Source organism: Pelobates fuscus, chromosome 1 (assembly GCF_036172605.1).
Source record: "Pelobates fuscus isolate aPelFus1 chromosome 1, aPelFus1.pri, whole genome shotgun sequence".
Classification (NCBI taxonomy): domain Eukaryota; kingdom Metazoa; phylum Chordata; class Amphibia; order Anura; family Pelobatidae; genus Pelobates; species Pelobates fuscus.
In genome coordinates this window covers 465,977,976-465,996,979 of record NC_086317.1, presented here as the reverse complement: position 1 = coordinate 465,996,979, position 19,004 = coordinate 465,977,976, and the positions used below count along the sequence as shown (strand labels likewise).

At 41.0% G+C, this 19,004-nt stretch overlaps 1 protein-coding gene across 1 annotated transcript in view; it reads left to right on the top strand.

The window, feature by feature from the left end:
• The window catches only part of TENM4 (teneurin transmembrane protein 4), a 1,183,725-nt gene that overhangs the window by 388,251 nt on the left and 776,470 nt on the right, over positions 1–19,004 (top strand). The window contains exon 3 of the mRNA XM_063431236.1: positions 19–131. The gene's annotated coding sequence lies outside the window, so the exon portion shown is untranslated. The remainder of the gene's footprint in view (positions 1–18; positions 132–19,004) is intronic.

Sequence of the window (19,004 nt, the reverse complement as noted above, 5' to 3'; positions counted from 1 at the left end):
TTCTCTTTATGTCTACAGATTTCTCTCTGTTGGTCACCAGATGTAACTCAATTACACCTTGGGCTAGATGTGACGTTTGCTCAGTCTAAATGAAAACGCTGGATATCCTTCTTTTCTCTTCCCGAGGCAACGTAAGTCACTTTGAGCATACTTTTAAAGCTTCACCCTCAGAGATTTTTTTCCCGTTACTAGTTTTGTGGCAATGCTCGATCGCTATCCAGCTAGCCTTGTTTTACAATAAAATGTCATTGCATCTGTTCCGAACACAATGTTCTTCTGTAAAGTCCAACAGTCGAGTGTTATCCGAAGCTCGCTGAATCATCTGTCTCTTTCTATCTCTGTGGAAAAAACAAAACAAAAAAAAACCCAATTTGATTTTATTTTCTGTTTCCAGAAATGATCACTCACTTACAGTTTTAGAATTCAGACGCTTGTCATGTTGGTCGTTTCCTCTGTTTCAAAAAAAGATAAATTAAAGTACACTTGATCTGGCATTTTGTAACGTTGTCTGCAATGTGGATTCTGTAAAAATACCAAGGATTGTTGAAATTATTAACTGATGAAAGTCTGAAGACTAATTTCTGATCATTGTCAAATATTGAATAGTTTAATTTTTCATTAAAAATATCACGTTTCCAACCTACTGCCATTAATCAAGTCATTAGTCAGTAATTTGGTCCTCTTTTTTAGTATATTATTTTTTTACCAATAATCTTATTTGTTCATTCATTTTTGAATCAATTTTTATAATGAATTCCTTTATAATATCATTTAACTAAGTAGACTGTAGATGCAAATTCAGGGTGGTTACAAACTATATTTTAATTCTTTTAATCGTTTTCGATCACTTAAAGTGTGAGAATGTCCTAATGTCTGATTTGTACTGCTATGTACATGTAACAGGATGGTGTGGCATCTTAGTACTTTTTTTTGTCTATTGTTTAATATAGTCTAGGTTAGAGATCTAAACTCCAGTTGTTAACACTTTTACTTGTTGTTTAGTTAATATACTCCCTATATCAAGCTGTACTGTGAAGGTTGTCATAACAATAGCAGTCTGGTATAATATTAAAATAAATAAAGTCCCAGAAGTCGTTAATTTCAGGTGCAATGTATTCAGTCATCCCAAATTACAGACAGTGTTTCGGCAAGATGTGTGTCTTTGCCGAGCCATGATGGCTTGATAAAGACACACATCGTGTCGAAACATTGCCAATCATTTTGGATGGCTTAATAACACATTGCGCATGAGTGCTGGAGCTTTATTTCTTCGAATTCCTTGAGCAGGGATCTTTACTCACCTCACAGGTACCATACATATTGGAGCTTGATTAGTGCCCCTCCTATGTACTTTGTTTTAGTCTTGCATTATATGTAATTTAGCACTTAGTTCAGTGTCTTTAATTAAGAGTGTTTGGTAGCTTTTTAGTTTAATGCACTCTATAAGCACCATAACCACTGTAGCTTATTGTGGCAGTTAGGGTGAACAGTGTCTTTGGCTGGAGCCTGTCCATTTTTTGTCAAACCATTTTCTAGCACAAAAATAAAAGGGGGACTTTCCAGTCATCCATAGCCTGGGCACTTTTCTAATTCCTCATTGTCTGTTCAAATCTGGTCAAATGTATCCACCAGTAATAGGCTTAAAGGGAGATTCGGAGGCTACTCAGTGGATGAGTGGTGTGTTTATTGATTTATTTATTATTGCCATTTATATAGCGCCAACAGATTCCGTAGCGCTTTACAATATTATGAGAGGGGGATTTAACTATAAATAGGACAATTACAAATAAACTTACAGGAACAATAGGTTGAAGAGGACCCTGCTCAAACAAGCTTACATTCTATAGGAGGTGGGGTGTAAAACACATTAGGACAGGAATTTACAATCAAATAAGGTGGGCTGCTATTTAGGAGAGGGCAAGAGACAGGTATGTGAGGTAAGGGTTAGTCTTGGAGGCCATAAGCTTTCCTAAAGAGATGGGTTTTAAGGCACTTCTTAAAAGATGCAAGACTAGGGGAGAGTCTGATGGCGGTAGGCAGGCTATTCCATAGGAAGGGAGCCGCCCGTGAGAAGTCCTGCAAGCGCGAGTTGGCCGTACGAGTGCGGACAACGGACAGGAGGTGGTCACGGGCAGAGCGGAGAGACCGAGAAGGGACATACCTATGGATCTGTGAGGAGATATAAGAGGGGCTAGAGTTGTTCAGTGCTTTATAGGTGTGAGTTAGTACCTTGAATTGACTCCTATAGCATACAGGAAGCCAATGTAAGGACTGGCAGAGGGGTGAGGTGTGAGAGAAACGACTAGAGAGGAAAATCAATCTAGCAGCAGCATTCATTACAGACTGTAAGGGTGCAGTACGGCTATTGGGAAGACCAATCAGGAGAGGGTTACAATAATCCATGCGGGAAATTACTAGAGCATGGACAAGCTCCTTGGTAGTATCTGGTGCAAGAAAGGGGCAGATGCGGGCTATGTTTTTAAGATGGAATCTACAGGATTTGGCAACATGCTGGATGTGAGGCTCAAAGGTGAGACCAGAGTCAAGTATGACGCCAAGACAGCGCGCTTGCAAGGATGGACTGATGTTGGTACCACAAACTTGGAGGGAGAGGGAAAGAGGAGGATCAGTATTAGGAGGAAGAAAGACAAGGAGCTCAGTTTTTGAGAGATTGAGTTTCAGAAAGCGGGATGACATCCAGTCAGAGATGGAAGAAAGGCAAGCAATGACACGTTGCAGGACGGCAGGGGAGAGGTCCGGGGAGGAGAGATATAGCTGGGTGTCATCAGCGTACAGGTGGTGGTGAAATCCAAAAGAGGTAATAAGTTTGCCAAGAGAGGCAGTATAAAGAGAAAATAGAAGGGGACCAAGGGCGGAGCCTTGGGGAACTCCAACCGAGACAGGGCAAGGGGAGGAGGTATCATTAGAAAAAGAGACACTGAATGAGCGTTGGGAGAGATAAGAGGAAAACCACGAGAGGACAGAGTCACAGAGACCAAGCGATTGAAGAGTTTGAAGAAGGAGAGCATGATCAACGGTGTCAAAGGCTGCTGAGAGGTCAAGAAGAATTAGTATGGAGTAGTGGCCTTTGGATTTAGCTGCGATTAGGTCGTTAGTAACTTTGATAAGGGCAGTCTCTGTAGAGTGGAGAGGGCGGAAGCCAGATTGAAGGGGGTCAAGGAGAGAGTTGGAATTGAGGAAATGAGACACATGGGTAAAGACAAGTCTTTCCAGAAGCTTTGAGGAAAAAGGGAGCAGAGATATGGGACGGTAGTTAGAGGGGGTGGATGGGTCGAGGGATGTTTTTTTTAGTATAGGTACTACAGTGGCATGTTTAAGGTCAGCAGGGACGATGCCAGAAGAGAGCGAGCAGTATGTTATACTCTTATGTTATGGAAATGCCATTAATAACACCTTAAAAAGACCATATAACTAAACAGACTGGACCAACGACAGACTTCACACATGAATCACATAGACCACAAAAGTAAATCGAGTAGCCCCAGACTGTGGCTACTGTGAGGTCCATAGAATTCCTAGCCAGTAACTCTATTCCTTGTTTTTCTCCTATTATATTGTTAACTGGATATGCCCTAATTGTTGTTGTTTTTTTTTTATTGTTGCGCACACAGAGAGCAGCAAAGTTCTGATACTATGTTACTGTTATGTAGCATATAGACATTACCAAAAACATTGCAGCTATTACCAAAAGATGATTGACACATGTCAGTGAATGTAACCGTTCTCTAATCGCTAAGGAGATATAACATGCAGCCAGTGTGGTTCAACAAAACTCCGAGTGTTAAAGAAGAAGAAATCTGCAACATTTGAAACTGACTCTCTGTCTTAGTACATAGCTCTACCTGGGAGAAACATTTCAATGCATGTCAGCTGCATTCACGGTACGATGGTTGGGGTAAATGCTTTAAATGGTTTTTATTTCTAATGAAATGTATACTTGTAACTCTCTCTTTAAAAGAACACGTTTGGGTATTCTGCATTTTGCAGTCACCCACAATTGCACACATAACATACAAAATTCGCTGTTACCCTAAAGCACCTCCATAGTACCAACAGCATCCATCAGTCACTCTTTTTCTACCCATACATTACCGCATCCATCAGTCACCCTGATGGATCTCATATCCATTCAGCACCATAACAACAATGAAAACCTATCATTCAAAATATAGCAGATACATCAGAAAGTACCCATCAGTTATCCCATGACAGCAAAATCAGACAGTGCCCATAATTAAACTCTGTGGGGAGAAGAAAGGGGGGGTAGGGGAAAAGAGAGTGATGGAGGGAAAGACATGATATTGGAAGAAGAGAAAGGGTGATTAATAACCACCACTGGTTAACGGAGATCCAATATTCTGCCCTTTCCAATGGGTTTACTTTTCTACATCTTCAGCTTTTTTTTTCGCTCTATTTTTTTCAATTTTAACTAAATGGTCTATTTCCTCGAGATTTATTTCGATTTTTTTTTCTCTATTCTAATTTTAAGGCATGGGAAACATAAAATGCAAAGCTCTGTGCAACTGAATAGAAGCAGCGAGCAATTTTATTCAAGCATTTGAAATAAGCTCATTTTTAGTAAGTGCATCTCTGTACATTTCCAAAAAAAAGACCAATAGAGAGCATTCGCGCTGATCGCATTCTAGAAATTTACATTTTTACAAATGGAAACGGAGTTTGCTATTTGGGGGCGTTATCTAGAACGACCCTGGTAGGTTGGCATGGCAGCTCAGCAAGGTAACTCGAACCTTTCAAAATCAGCTCTGCTTGAAACTCAGAGAGGTTTAAGTAAGGTCAGATACAAATGAGGCACGTGCTTAGAGCGGAGGTAAGCTTGTATTATGCAGAGAAGAAAGCCACCGAGATATTATCCAGGGAATCATCGTGGAACATTTGACCTGAGAAATATATTTAAGCCCACTGGGTTCTCATAAGGCTAATTATCTTGTAGTTATTTCCAGTCTCAGTAACCTGTCAGGTCATAAAAACGAATTGAAATCTGTCATTGTTTCATTGTAAATTATCATTCATTTGTAGGGAGACTTGTACAGTGAGTACGAGAATGCAAATTATATTGTTCTTCCAATGCAACATCACTTTCGTGATGTTCAGTACAGGGAAACTGCTGTTTAAATATTGACATTCTTACATGCAATATACCTTAATGATCCCAGCAGAGAGATGATTAGAGAGATTGGGGCTCTACAGTCTTACTGCCTTTATCGTCCAATGGGAATTTAGAACCAGAGTGGAGTTGGACATGACCGCAATGAAGATTAAAATGTACGGCTCCACTGCATATTGCAGCACAGAAAATGGGTTTCTGATGCAGTTAGGTATTTATTTATTTATTTTCATTGGTTTCCTTTCTCAACAGGAATACAAAATATTGTGTGATGATTTTTATTACTTCCTTGTTAATAAAAAATAATGATCACTTTAAGGATCAAAACGGGAACACGGTCCATACGCTAGGATTATAGGTTTTAAGTGATTGCAACATCAGAAAGGCAAAAGGGCATATGACCTGTTTATGTCCATATCATGATTTATTTTCCATATCCTTTTCCATGTCCTCTTCTATAGGAGTTTAGTGTCGTTTTTAAACACATTGTGGGATGTATCCTACACAAAGAACGAGGCCTGACTTGGAACCTGAGATTCCAGGAATGCAATGTCTGGGTACAGTGAAATTATTCAAAAGCGTTGAATTTTATGGCCTTTGAAGATTTAGAGAGTGACACCATAGGTGCTTACTATCTCCACTATACCATTGCACTCCAAACCTTCTCCCTTAAACGCACTCATGTACTGTCCATTACCTGATACAAAGGTTTATAACCATATGCAAAATGAGGATACAGCTGTAGATCTACAAAGAATAAAATCAAACAATAGTGTGCAACACTGTATGATAAAATATGAGTGCGCTAAGTAGAATAGAACTCAAGATTGATGAATGGTTTGCGCCCAAGGGTGCCTCCCCTGATCTCATTGGGGGGCTTGAACACTGCTCCTGCTCCAAGGAAGGTGAAGTACGACTCAGGAAGTGGAGTAAAAAAGTATGTCTTCCTTATTTAAAAAGATTAAAAGTATAAGTATACAAAATAAGCTGTTATAGTATTATATAGTATTATATAGTATTCTGTATACTATAACCAGGGCCGGCCTTAGGGGTGTGCGAGCTGTGCGGCCGCACAGGGCGCCATGGAGCAGGGGGGGCGCCATGGAGCAGGGGGCGCCGTGCGGCCGCACAGCTGGCCGGGTTTTAAAAAAAAAAAAAAAAAAACATTTTTTTTTTTTTTTTTTTACATTTGCAGCGGGGGCGGAGCTTAACGTGCGGTGGGGGCGGAGCTAAAAGCGCCGGAAAACTGATGCAGGGGAAGCAGGAAGGAGTCCCTGCTTCCCCACCAAACAGTCACCAGGAGCTGCACTGCCTCCACAATGAACTCCACAGGTAACTGATTGTCAGGTGAGTGTGACTCTCTGCCTGTGTGTATTACTGTCTGTGTGTGTGTGTGTGTGTGTGTGTGTGTGTGTGTATGACTGTCTGCCTCTGTGTGTGTATTACTGTCTGTGTGTGTGTGTATGACTGTCTGCCTCTGTGTGTCTGTGTATGACTGTCTGCCTGTGTGTGTCTGCGTGTGTGTGTATGACTGTCTGCCTCTGTGTGTCTGTGTATGACTGTCTGCCTGTGTATGACTGTCTGCCTCTGTGTGTGTATTACTGTCTGTGTGTGTGTGTGTATGACTGTCTGCCTCTGTGTGTCTGTGTATGACTGTCTGCCTGTGTGTGTCTGTGTGTATGACTGTCTGCCTCTGTGTGTGTATTACTGTCTGTGTGTGTGTGTGACTGTCTGCCTCTGTGTGTCTGTGTGTATGACTGTCTGCCTGCATAGGCGTGTGCACGGGGTGTGCCTGGGCACACCCTAATCCCCACAGCACGCCTATGTATTGAGACCGGCAGGGGAGATCTCAGGATCTCCGCTGTCGGCTTAATCAGAGCCGGCGCTATCCGAGCGCCGGCTCTGCTCTCAGCCTTCCTCCCCACCGACCCGCAGGGAGGGAGGCAGGAGAGGACCGGCGGAGCTCTTGCCAGCAGCTCCGCCGGGTTCCTCTCGCGAGATTTGAGTGTTGCCGCAGCAACGCTCAAATCTCGCGAGAGTGAACTATAGCCCCGCAGGGTAGAGTTCACTCTCCACTGGACCACCAGGGATGGCGGTAGCATGGCCCCCCCTCCCTACATAAGGTAACAAGGGAGGGGGGGTATTAACTAAACGGCACCTCACCTCACCTCCACTGGACCACCAGGGAAGGCAGCAGGAACAAGAATCCCCCCTCCCTACATAAGGTAAGAAGGGAGGGGGGATATTGAGTCATGTACCCCCACCTCCACCCCCCACAATCACCCACACACATACAGCACACACACCCCCACACACAGCACCTACACACATACAGCACCCTCACACAGCACACACACACATACAGCACCTTCACACATACAGCACCCTCACACAGCACACACACACACACAGCACACACATACAGCACCCACACACACAGCACCTACACACACACAGCACACACAGGACCTACACACATACAGCACCCACACACACAGCACCTATACACATACAGCACCCACACACACATACAGCACCCACACACACATACAGCACCCACACACATACAGCACCCACACACATACAGCACCCTCACACAGCGCAAACACACACATACAGCACCCACACACACAGCACCTACACACATACAGCACCCTCACACATACAGCACCCTCACACAGCGCACACACACACAGCACCTACACACATACAGCACACACACACACACACACACACATACAGCACCCCCACACACAGCACCCACACAGCACCTACACACACATATAGCACCCCCACACACACAGCACACATACAGCACACACACAGCACCCACACCCACATACAGCACACACACACATACAGCACACACACACACAGCGCCCTTACACGCACACACACACACACACACACACACAGCAGTGTGTGTGTGTGTGTATAAATAAATAAATATATATATATATATATATATATATATATATATATACACACATACATATACACGCGGCGTGTGTTTGTGCTTTAGGGTGCACACCCTAATGCAATAGGCTGCGCACGCCTATGTCTGCCTGTGTGTGTCTGTGTGTATGACTGTCTGCGTGTGTGTATGACTGTCTGCCTCTGTGTGTATTACTGTCTGCCTCTGTGTGTGTCTGTGTGTATTACTGTCTGTATGACTGACTGCCTCTGTGTGTGTCTGTGTGTATTACTGTCTGTGTCTGTGTGTATGACTGACTGTCTGCCTGTGTGTGTCTGTGTGTGTGTGTGAGACTGTCTGCCTTTGTGTGTCTGTGTGTGTGTGTGTATGACTGTCTGCCTGTGTGTGTGTGTATGGCAGTCTGACTCTGTGTGTGTCACATACAACCAATACACGCATATCACACACTGTTAATACACCCATTACAAATATCACACATAGCATACATATCACACACAGTCATCACACCTACTATCACATACACAGACAACACAAACATTACAGCATACATGGATGACGGGGGGGGGGGGGGGGGCGCTGTGAAGATTTTTCGCACAGGGCGTCTAAATGCCTAAGGCCGGCCCTGACTATAACTACTATTCTATTCTACGTAGCGCACTCATATTTTTATCATACAGTGTTGCACTATTGTTTTATTTTATTCTTTGTAGATCTACAGCTGTATCCTCATTTTACATATATTTATTCTATATTGGAGGGATTATTTGTTTTAAGGGCAAAAAGTGATTGTTCTTTTGTATTATATACAAAAGGTTTATAACCATCTGCCTATATCTTTAGGGATAGCATAGATAGTCAATGCCTAGAGCTTATATTTAACATTGATACAATGATTAGAAAATTATTTGATTAAAATATGTATTAAATTAAAAAATAAGGTAACGGTCCTTACCTCTAAAATTTCCCTTATTTGCAGCAAAAGGGTCTTCATTTTTGTTTTGACACCTGTAGAGACCATTGGTGGCTGAGATCCATCAGTCCTGTTCCCTGACGATTCTTGTTCAGAAAACAATATATCCCATACATCTATGCATAGCATTACACAAACAGGATGCCTGCTCAATCAAAACTAAATTCAGCAAAAAACACCATAGCTTCAAACAATAATTTGTCTACGGCAACTGTTAAAAAACATGCAATATACAACAAGCATGCTACAGTCATTAGTAAACATTTCGATAAAAAACAACTTCTTATACGTTCCCTTTCTTCAATGGTTTGATTGTGATCTTTTATTCCTAAAAGTCCCTGAAAACAGCTTCAATGAGTGAAGTCCCTTAGAACATCCTGCTAAATGCCTGAACATGCTCTGCAGGAAGTCGGACCCACCATATATCATTCTCTTGTCATGTTTTTATATAAACATATTGAGCTCATCATTCTGCATTGCTATTCTCTACCTCGAGTAAACTGCCAGGAAAGAACACAGGAGTTGCATAAACCTGTTTTGATGAACCGTGTCCCGCCATCAAAATTGCCTTTGAAATGCAAGTTTCAGAAAATCTCCAAAATTGGAAACAAACAAACAAACAAAAAAAAAATAGTTTTATTCTACAGTACGTTGACAATTAACCCTGCTAGTTGCAGACTACCAAACTGGTTGTAGTACTGTTATTGCAAGGCTTGCAATCCTTCAGTCACATAACTGGTTAAAAAGTATTTCTATAGATGGGAAGAGAAAAAAATAATAAAAACTGTTAATCCCCCAGTGCTGAACAGATTAGCATTTTTTTAGGGGGAGGTTCTGAGTCTGTGCATATAGGATATAAAGGATTTTTGCTAAAGGCGTCTACGTCCAAACATTCCTGGCTGAGTAGGAACTGGATATTATCGCTTTCTTTTATTTTTATTTAAAGATTAGAGGGTTTAGGGTTTTATAGCAAAGTCTATGACTTAATGATTCTCAGGAAATGAGTTTATTCTCTGGGTATTGCGCAACAATATTAATAATCATAATCAGAGCATCAGTTGGACAACTTGAAGCTACCGAGAAAATTATACAGCGTGGAGAAGACATGGGGGAGGAGGGTCATTCACTAAATTTGATTTGCAAGGATTTGCAGGATTTTTATGTTGGTTGTAACTGCATAGAAACACACTGTTTAGCATATACACGCTAAAACAATTATGCTGAAGAAACATGCATTTTAAGTATTATTATAATCCCCATTTACGATTATTCACAAAGCTGAAGGCTTATTTTTTACCTTTGCTTTTTTTTCTTTATTTTACAATTTCTGTCAACTCACTATTTAGTAAATAAATCCCTTAATATGCATGGTAGCAATTGTGTTGCACAAGTTCAATAAGCTATTTAAAGGAACATAGTGTTAAAAATACAAAGCTGTATTCCTAACACTATAGTGTCTCTCTGCCCCAGCATTATTGAAAGGGTTACAACACATTTATACACTTACCTTAATCCAATGGAGAGGTCCCTCAGTTCTGGATCCGTCTCCGCCTCCTCCTACGTCATCCCAAGGAGGAACCTAATGGGCACGCATAGGCCTTTCCCATAGGAAAGCAATGAATCATTGCTTTCCTATGGGGATGTCATGCTTTGCATGGGAACGTCCAGCATCGTTTCATGGGGGTAAACTCCATTAAACAACAGGAAGCACCTTTACTGGTTGTCTGGTAGAAAGCCACTAGAGGTAGTATTAACTCTGCAAGGTAAATATTGCAGTTTCCCTAAAACTGCAATGTTTTCAGCTGCAGGGTTAAGGGGACAGGGACTATGTACCCAGATCACATCAATGCGATGAAGTGTTCCTTTAATGCATCTCCTTTGATTGTCCAGAGTTAAAAATGTTTTTAGCAAAGTGTTATGCTATACAGTCTTCTACTTCCTATTTCCTATTTCCCTCTGACCTGGATGTTATTCTCAGTTACCAAAATAGTTCACAACACCTGTGAATAGTAGTGTCTTCATTTCTATACATGTACAATGGCTGATATAGGAGGTACAGGCATTACACAATCATAGAGCCTGTACAGTAGTGGGTCCATAAACACATTTTAATCATACCTCCCAACATGTTCCGTCTGTAAATCGAGACATGTGGGCGGAGTTTGGAGAAGGCATCGCCAGTGAGATGGGTCATTTCACTAGCAAAGGCCATTATGTCAGGTCTTGTCCAACAAGGGAGCAGGTCCACCACCTGACAAGCAGTCTGGTTGGCCCTCAGCTATCAGGACCATGTATAGAGTGCTTCTGAAGTGCTCCCTGTGTGCTCCTAATGCCGCTGCACTGTGCAAATGTGTCTAATGATGCACTAGCACTGTGCAGCCCAGAGACAGTTCCCTGGTGTCCACAGATGTGGTACACCAGGGAACTAAAGCAGGACAGCACCCCAAAATTGTGACTGAGTTGGTGGGCATGCTTTAATGCTACAAAGTCCAGCTGGTGTGATAGAAAAATAAGCATTGTAGATCTCTGTGACAGCGGGCCCGAGATGAGCATATTGTCAGCTCCCTTGCATTTCTACAGCAGCATTGCCTGGATGTGATGTCACTTCCTCCCAACACACCAGGTGCCACATGGGGGAGTAACAAGTGCAATTATGGAACAAAACGCTAAGAATTGCCATGGAAATCATTAAAATGCCCTTGAACATTTAGCACTCTGCAAAGAAACAGCACCTGTTTGGCCTTGATTAATCTTCCCCCACGTTTTATAGACACAATGCTGCAGGCGGTGTATGCAGCCATGTCCTGACAATTCCCAGTACGGCATGCCTAATGCCGTGTACACCTTAAAGTTACCTTAAAAGCTAATTTATTATGTGCTAAATGTCCATTATACGCACACAGGCATTAGTAGACATCACTTTATTATATACTGCGTGTATTATTATGTAATGCAATTAGAAGTAATTAACTATTTTCGCCTAATTTTTTAAATTCTTTACAATCAGAATCAACACTTGCCTGACCAAACAATTCAAGTGTCGGGTAGGTAGTACACGTTCAAAAAATGCTGAAGTCACAGGCAGGTAAATAGCTTCTATGTGAGACAATATTCACATTCTGCATGCTATTTGGTTATATCAGACGTATTTTTTCAATTTTATTTAAAGCCTTGTGATACACAGAAAAGAGTAAATTGTCTTACAAAGTACAGAGTCTATATTGCATGAAATAATTTATTTTTCAGTACAATAAAATGTTAGTTTTTATATAGTAAACATATTACAATTTAACAATTAGTTATTTTAATAATTTATCGGTGCCTTTATAAAGGCACAGAGGCTATTTCTGTGAGCTATGTATTATGGAGTTCTCACTTGCGTTACGCGGTGAGTTCCCTTTTAATTGAAGAGTTTTTCTTAAAAATATTAATGATGTACTTTCAATTCATTACATCAAGATCCCCTTTCAGTAGACACGGGATTTTTACTTCTAAAACTGGCAAGAGAATTGCAGATTTCACATTGATATGGCTATATTTTAAAAAAGTAGTTTTCTTTTTCAGCTCGGGGCTCTTTGACCTTAAATGTACATTTCCCAGTTTAATAACCCGCTTTATGAAGTCTTCAGGATTTACTTCGCAATAGGTCCCCTTTAAATGCATACAGGTGTTTTGGAATGATCTGACATTCTTGCAATGTACAATTCACTTTATACCTGGTGTTGCCACATGAAACCTTCCTTGTAGTTCAAGATGTTATCTAATGGAAATCTTATCATTCCCCACTCTCTCAGCTAATCACCAATTCTGTACTCTTCTTCCAACCACAGCAGTTTTACCAGTGTAACCAAGAAGGCGCTCTAATCAAGGCTATGCCATCCTCCTCTCATCCCCAGCACCTGCCCTATTGATCTCTTTCACCTGATCGCTTCATTCAATCTGGACACTTCAATCATTTGCTTTCATCTGGAGCAGTCTCTGCTTTCATTAACCCCACACCGAGCTGCCTTTTTGATGCACATTTGGTGTTTACGGGATTGGATTGACAGTAACAGATCAGATTCCATTCTACTCATACTATTACTATATAATATGTATCATTTTTATTTATTTCTTACTTTGTTATATCGATGCTACTATAAAATAACCACTTTGAAAATAACACCATTTAGAGAAATGACCATGTTTATAGTGCACAGAATATTGGCAGGAGACAGCCGCAATCCCTACACCATACCCCCAAGTGTCTATTTAGGAGGGCGAGTCCTTATTTCTGTCCTTTTTTATGAGCTTCATATTGTGTCTGAGTGTGTAACACAAGCATGTCAAACTCAAAGTCGGGATCGGGCCACATAAACAAGGTGTGGGCTGCAAAAAAAAATACCGTAAATTTTCATAGAAAAGTAAGTGTATTTTAAAAAGTACTGTATAAATAAAAACCCAGAATCCCCCTCTACTAAACCACAGCACCCCTCTACTAAACCACAGCACCCCCCTCTACCACCCTGTGCCAAATCTGAGCCTCCCACTGACACACACACATATTCACTGACAGACACACACATACAGACACACTGACACACACATACTCATTGACAGACATACACACATACTCACAGATAGACACACACATACAGATACACTGACAGGCAGATACACACATACACTGACAGGCAGATACACACATACACTGACAGACACACACATACTCACTGACAGACACACACATACTTGCTGACAGACACACATACACACACACACACTCACTGACAGACAGACAGACACACAGACAGACACACACACATACTCACTGACAGAGACACACACATACACACACATACTCACAGACAGACACACACGCTGACAGACCCACACACATACTCACTGACAGACAGACACACACACACTGACAGACACACACACACACACTGACAGACAGACACACACATACTGACAGACAGACAGACACACACATACTGACAGACAGACACACACACACACTCACTGAAAGACAGACACACACACACTGACAGACACACACATACAGACACACACACATACTCACTGACAGACACACACTGACACAAACAGACACACACACACACTTACACATTCTTGCTCACACATACTTTTTTTATTGCTTACCTTACGGAGCCAATGTGTGGCAGTGAGGAGCAGGAAGCCTGAGCTCCCTCGTTGGTCCTCCTCGCGGCCGGGTAAGTGTTAGCAGAGTAGGCACCTGCAATATGGGGAAAGCAGGTGCCTGCTTTCACACCAGCATGTACTCGTGGCTCGCTGGGCCGCAAACGCTTGTTGTAACAGAGCTCCACAGCAACAATACTCACACTTAGATTTAAAATTCACTTATAATTCCTATCTTATTCCAATAATAACTATGTATGTATGTTTGTACTCTGTGATCTGGTCAGTTTATGGAATTATTTCGAAAAAATTATATGAGGCCGCAGTTGATTGAAAATAATTTTTGTTGATATTTTACCTTCATTTCTAAAAAAAATATATATGTTTCTGCACACAGTGATTATCATAATCAAGGCAGTGGTCATTGGATCAGATACACATTAATAGTCAAATCTAGGGTTACCATAATCACCATGTTTCACTAAACACATCACCTCTACTTGCTGACAGGCAGTGCATGAAAAGTGCCATCCTAAACTACAGCATACATATGATGCAGGAAAGCAGATCAGTCAAGGAGATATCTCAAGCAAACTACCGTGATAGATTACCAAATTCCTTCTGCAGGATTTGAATGCTACATACTGCAGGGCAGAACAATTCATGCTCCACCCTTAGAATGGTGGTGTGAACGTGTCTCAGAAAACATTGTAGATCTGACAATCTTTCTCAGTCTCTCGACATCCATACATAAAAGTTTACTGTGCCAGCGGTACCTATCCCAGTGCGGTTAGAAGTCCGATAAATGTGTTTACAAAATTAAATTCATTACATGTTAGAATACAAATGAAAAATGGACCACTGATTTTTTTTTTATATGGTAGAATTGGTCAGTAGGTTAATGTCATGTTTACTAATTGGTTCAAAATAGATTAAAAACACCAATGGAAGGCTTGGTAACAAAACAATATAGAGATACGTATGGCTAGCATTTAGCAGTTTAAAAATGAATACAGATAAATATGTTATCAGCACACAGATAGGTAAAGTGACCTGCGTTCTATGACTCCCAGAAACTGCAGAATCTAAATATTGGTATATTCTTTCATTTAAAATATTTCGGCAAATTAAAATCTATTAAGGGGAGTAGTTGCCTTCTGTTACAGCCGATAAGGCAGTGATAAAAAAAAATCCAGTACCTGATATTAGCATTTTCAATCTGTGGAATGTCACAGAGATGCGGGCTGTGTTACCTAACTCGATAGTGCCTTACTGCATTACAGCCAGGGTTATATTTGAAAACGAGATCTTTTGTTGAAAGTATTTAGTTAATTATTCAAGCAGAGTATAGTCCCTAGATCCTGCTGTACAAATCTGGCAGTGTGTGCAGTTAGATCTCACAGCTCGGAGGCTTTAAAGGAATACCGGGATGTGATGGATTAAAAACAAATGTAAACAACGTAGAAGAAGCAGAATTGCAGCCCACAAACTGTGAGTACCATCGACGGCTCGCAGGAGGACATCGTAAGGAAATCTAGATATTATGTGGATTCAGACAGGCCAGATAGCATAGTTTAATAGAATATTGAGAGCTACAGTCGTTTCTTTAACTCCTTAAAGACCAATGATGGTCTGTGTCATTGTAACAATATGGTTTGTAGTGATCTTATTCCGAGACCGAATGCCCTGTGTATTTAATGACAGCAGGGCTGCGTGGAGCTCGACCACTGCTAGATTAGCCAGATATTCCATGCTGGTTAGTGTTGAGACCAGACTATAAGCACCAGTTCAGGTTAATGGTGGCAGGGTTAACCAAACTCATATAATATGTTCATGCTGATTAGCAGACCATAAAAAAGGCTGTCCTTCAGAATGCATACTTGATAAACATGGTTTCTTTCGGAATCCTGGCCTGATTAATGATTGACTTCACATCCTGCAGCATATGAATTCTGCATAGGGCAGGGCAGCACTTTTCATACAACGTAGAACGTCCAGTCTTATTCCTGAAATGTAAACCATGTAATCAATTTAGTGAGCTGAAGTGGTTTAGGTGCCTATAGTGTCCCTTCAAAGTGAATTTCAAATTTTAGGGGAAAATAGCAGAAATTGAGTCAGCTATGCTTTCAGTAGAGCAACTCTGGGCTTCAGTTTGAAATTCACCTTCAATTCTGTTTAAATTCGTACTTTTGTAAATAATCATATGGATTTCCTATTTCTTTATTTTGTAAACAGCAACTGTTTAGTAAATAGACCCCTAAACAAACGTCTGATTGAGCATTGTGCATTGTCTTGCATTGTGCTAATATATAGGGCAGATCCCATGGATACTCTAGCTAATTCTAAACTTAAAGGGACTCTCCAGTGCCAGGAAAAAAATATCCATTTTCCTGGCACTGCAGGACCCTGTAGTGCCCCTCTCCCTCCCACCCCTCATCCCCCCTCATCCCATGTTGCTGAAGGGGTTAAAACCCCTCCAGTGACTTACCTAAATCCAACGCCGATGTCCCTCGGCGCTGGGTCAAGCTCCACCCACGCTTCTCCCCCGCCAACGTCAACCTTATGCACATGCACGGCAAAGGTCGCGTGCGCATTAGACCTCACCACAGGAAAGCATTATTCAATGCTTTCCTATATGGATTCCAGCGATGCTGGAGGTCCTCATGCATAGCGAGACGATGTCCAGCGTCGTTCAAAACACTTTTTGTGTTCTAAGAACATGGAAGTCCCTCTAGTGGCTGTCTGATAAATAGTTTATAAAAACTGTAATAATTACACTTGCAGGATTGAGGGTGGTGGGAGTTGGCACCCAGACCACTCCAATGGGCCAAAGTGGTCTGGGTGCCTGGAGTGTCCCTTTAATTATTTCTGAAGTTGACATGGGGCATGCACAGAATATTCTCCAAAGAGGGCAAAGTCGTTAAGTGATCAAGCGCCGTCACTCTTGAAATTTAAATCAAAGTAAAAACAATATTTAGTGGGGGAGGCACTTGTTCCATATTGCGCTATGCAGTGGATGCCCATTCTATTTTAGTTTAGGGTTTGACATACAGCAATAAATAAAGCATTGTCTTTGGTGTTCATGAACAATGACGGGAAATAAGGATGTTCTTGGCACAAGGTCACTGACCTGTTCTGTTCCACTTGGAAATGTGTCCTACAACATGCATGCTGTAGTAATGAACTGGATAAATTAACATCTGTAGATGGCTGCCTATATTTTATTTATTAAAGCCCGGAAATATATATTGTACATACGCATCTGTGATTTAGACAATGACCTAGTTATCATATTCCTCTCCAGGAGAGAAAAGGTTAAAAGGTGCCCTGCTTGAGAACAGATGATTTAGTCATGGCCTTGGCATTATGATGAGCTCAGCAAAACATTAAATTGATTAAACCCACTATAACCATGTGTCATAAGTCATCAATGGTCTGAGGTTAGGGCTTGACAACAACCATTCTCTCTCTCTCTCTCTCTCTTGTGGTTTGGATTATAACTCCCATCCTTACAAGCCATTCTATTTGAAATTTTTGAATGGGATTTTAAGAACGGATAGCGGGCTGTGTATTGCTCAGCACAGTTTAATTCTCTCTAGCTGTAGATGGATCACAATTAAGTATCCTCAGTCAGCCAGTGATCTCCACTAAATCTTTAGCTAGTGTTGTCTGTTTCTTACAGGGGGACAGTATTGTTTTTTATGTTAAGACTAATATTAAATTATTTATCCAGGAAGGATGCATTTAGCCTTTATTTTTGGAGTACATATGTTATCATTGCCTGACTCAATGGTGCTCATTTTAATGACAAAGGAAGATAGAAGGGTAGAGTTGACACGTCCTGGAACGTATTCACTAAATAGGAAATAATTGTGTACTGACAAAGAAAATGTAACATGTAAGCAAAACTATCCTAATTGAGAAATGAATACTTGGGATTAAATATGTACTACACATAGTTTACTAATAAGTGATCTCTCATCCAACTCTTGGACTATATTCAAGGGATTGTGGATTATAATGTGCATTAGTTATATCAGATAATGTCAGCGGCAACTGGCCACAGACTGAATCACAAGGGATAGACAGGTAGTAACCACCAGGTCTCCTTTACTGATCATTACCACATCTAGATGGCAGATAAGAACAGGAATTATTTTTCAACAATAACTGGATGGATTTACAAGTATTATTATTTATGTATTGATTACTTAAAGGATTATTTAAGGCACCATGACCACTTAGGTGATTTGAAGTGATCAAGGTTCCTGGAGTTTGTAAGTGCAATGTTTTACTAGAAAACACTACTCATACAGAGAAAAAACCCTCTACTGCCAGAGGTGACCTTGGGGTGTCATCAGCCAGCCCTAAACTCTAAGTCTTGGTTGGATAATGTCAAATCTTAGCAACTTTTCATGCACATAATTGCAATCATTGTCTGAAAGCGGTCAGCTGATGATCTTCCTTAATGAATGTCCAGCAAGATTCGTATCCAGCTTCTGCTTCGAGCAGACCGGAGGAAAATACATGGGCACTCTGGGCACTATAACCAATACAGTTGGCGTTAGTGGCTATGATGCTTGGAAAACCCATTTAGAATGCTTTGGCATACCATTCGTTTTTTTTACAAGCTTTGTCCCTTTTAATGTACTTTGGAGAAAACAATATTCATTTTCCCTGATCCTGCCCAATTTTTGGGATGGACCTCTTTCCCTACTACATAAGGGAGAAGTAGAAAGACAGACAGGAGAAGTAAAAAGTAGAAAGTTCATAAGAAGGCAAAATATAGTCAATTGAGCTAATTTGAAAAA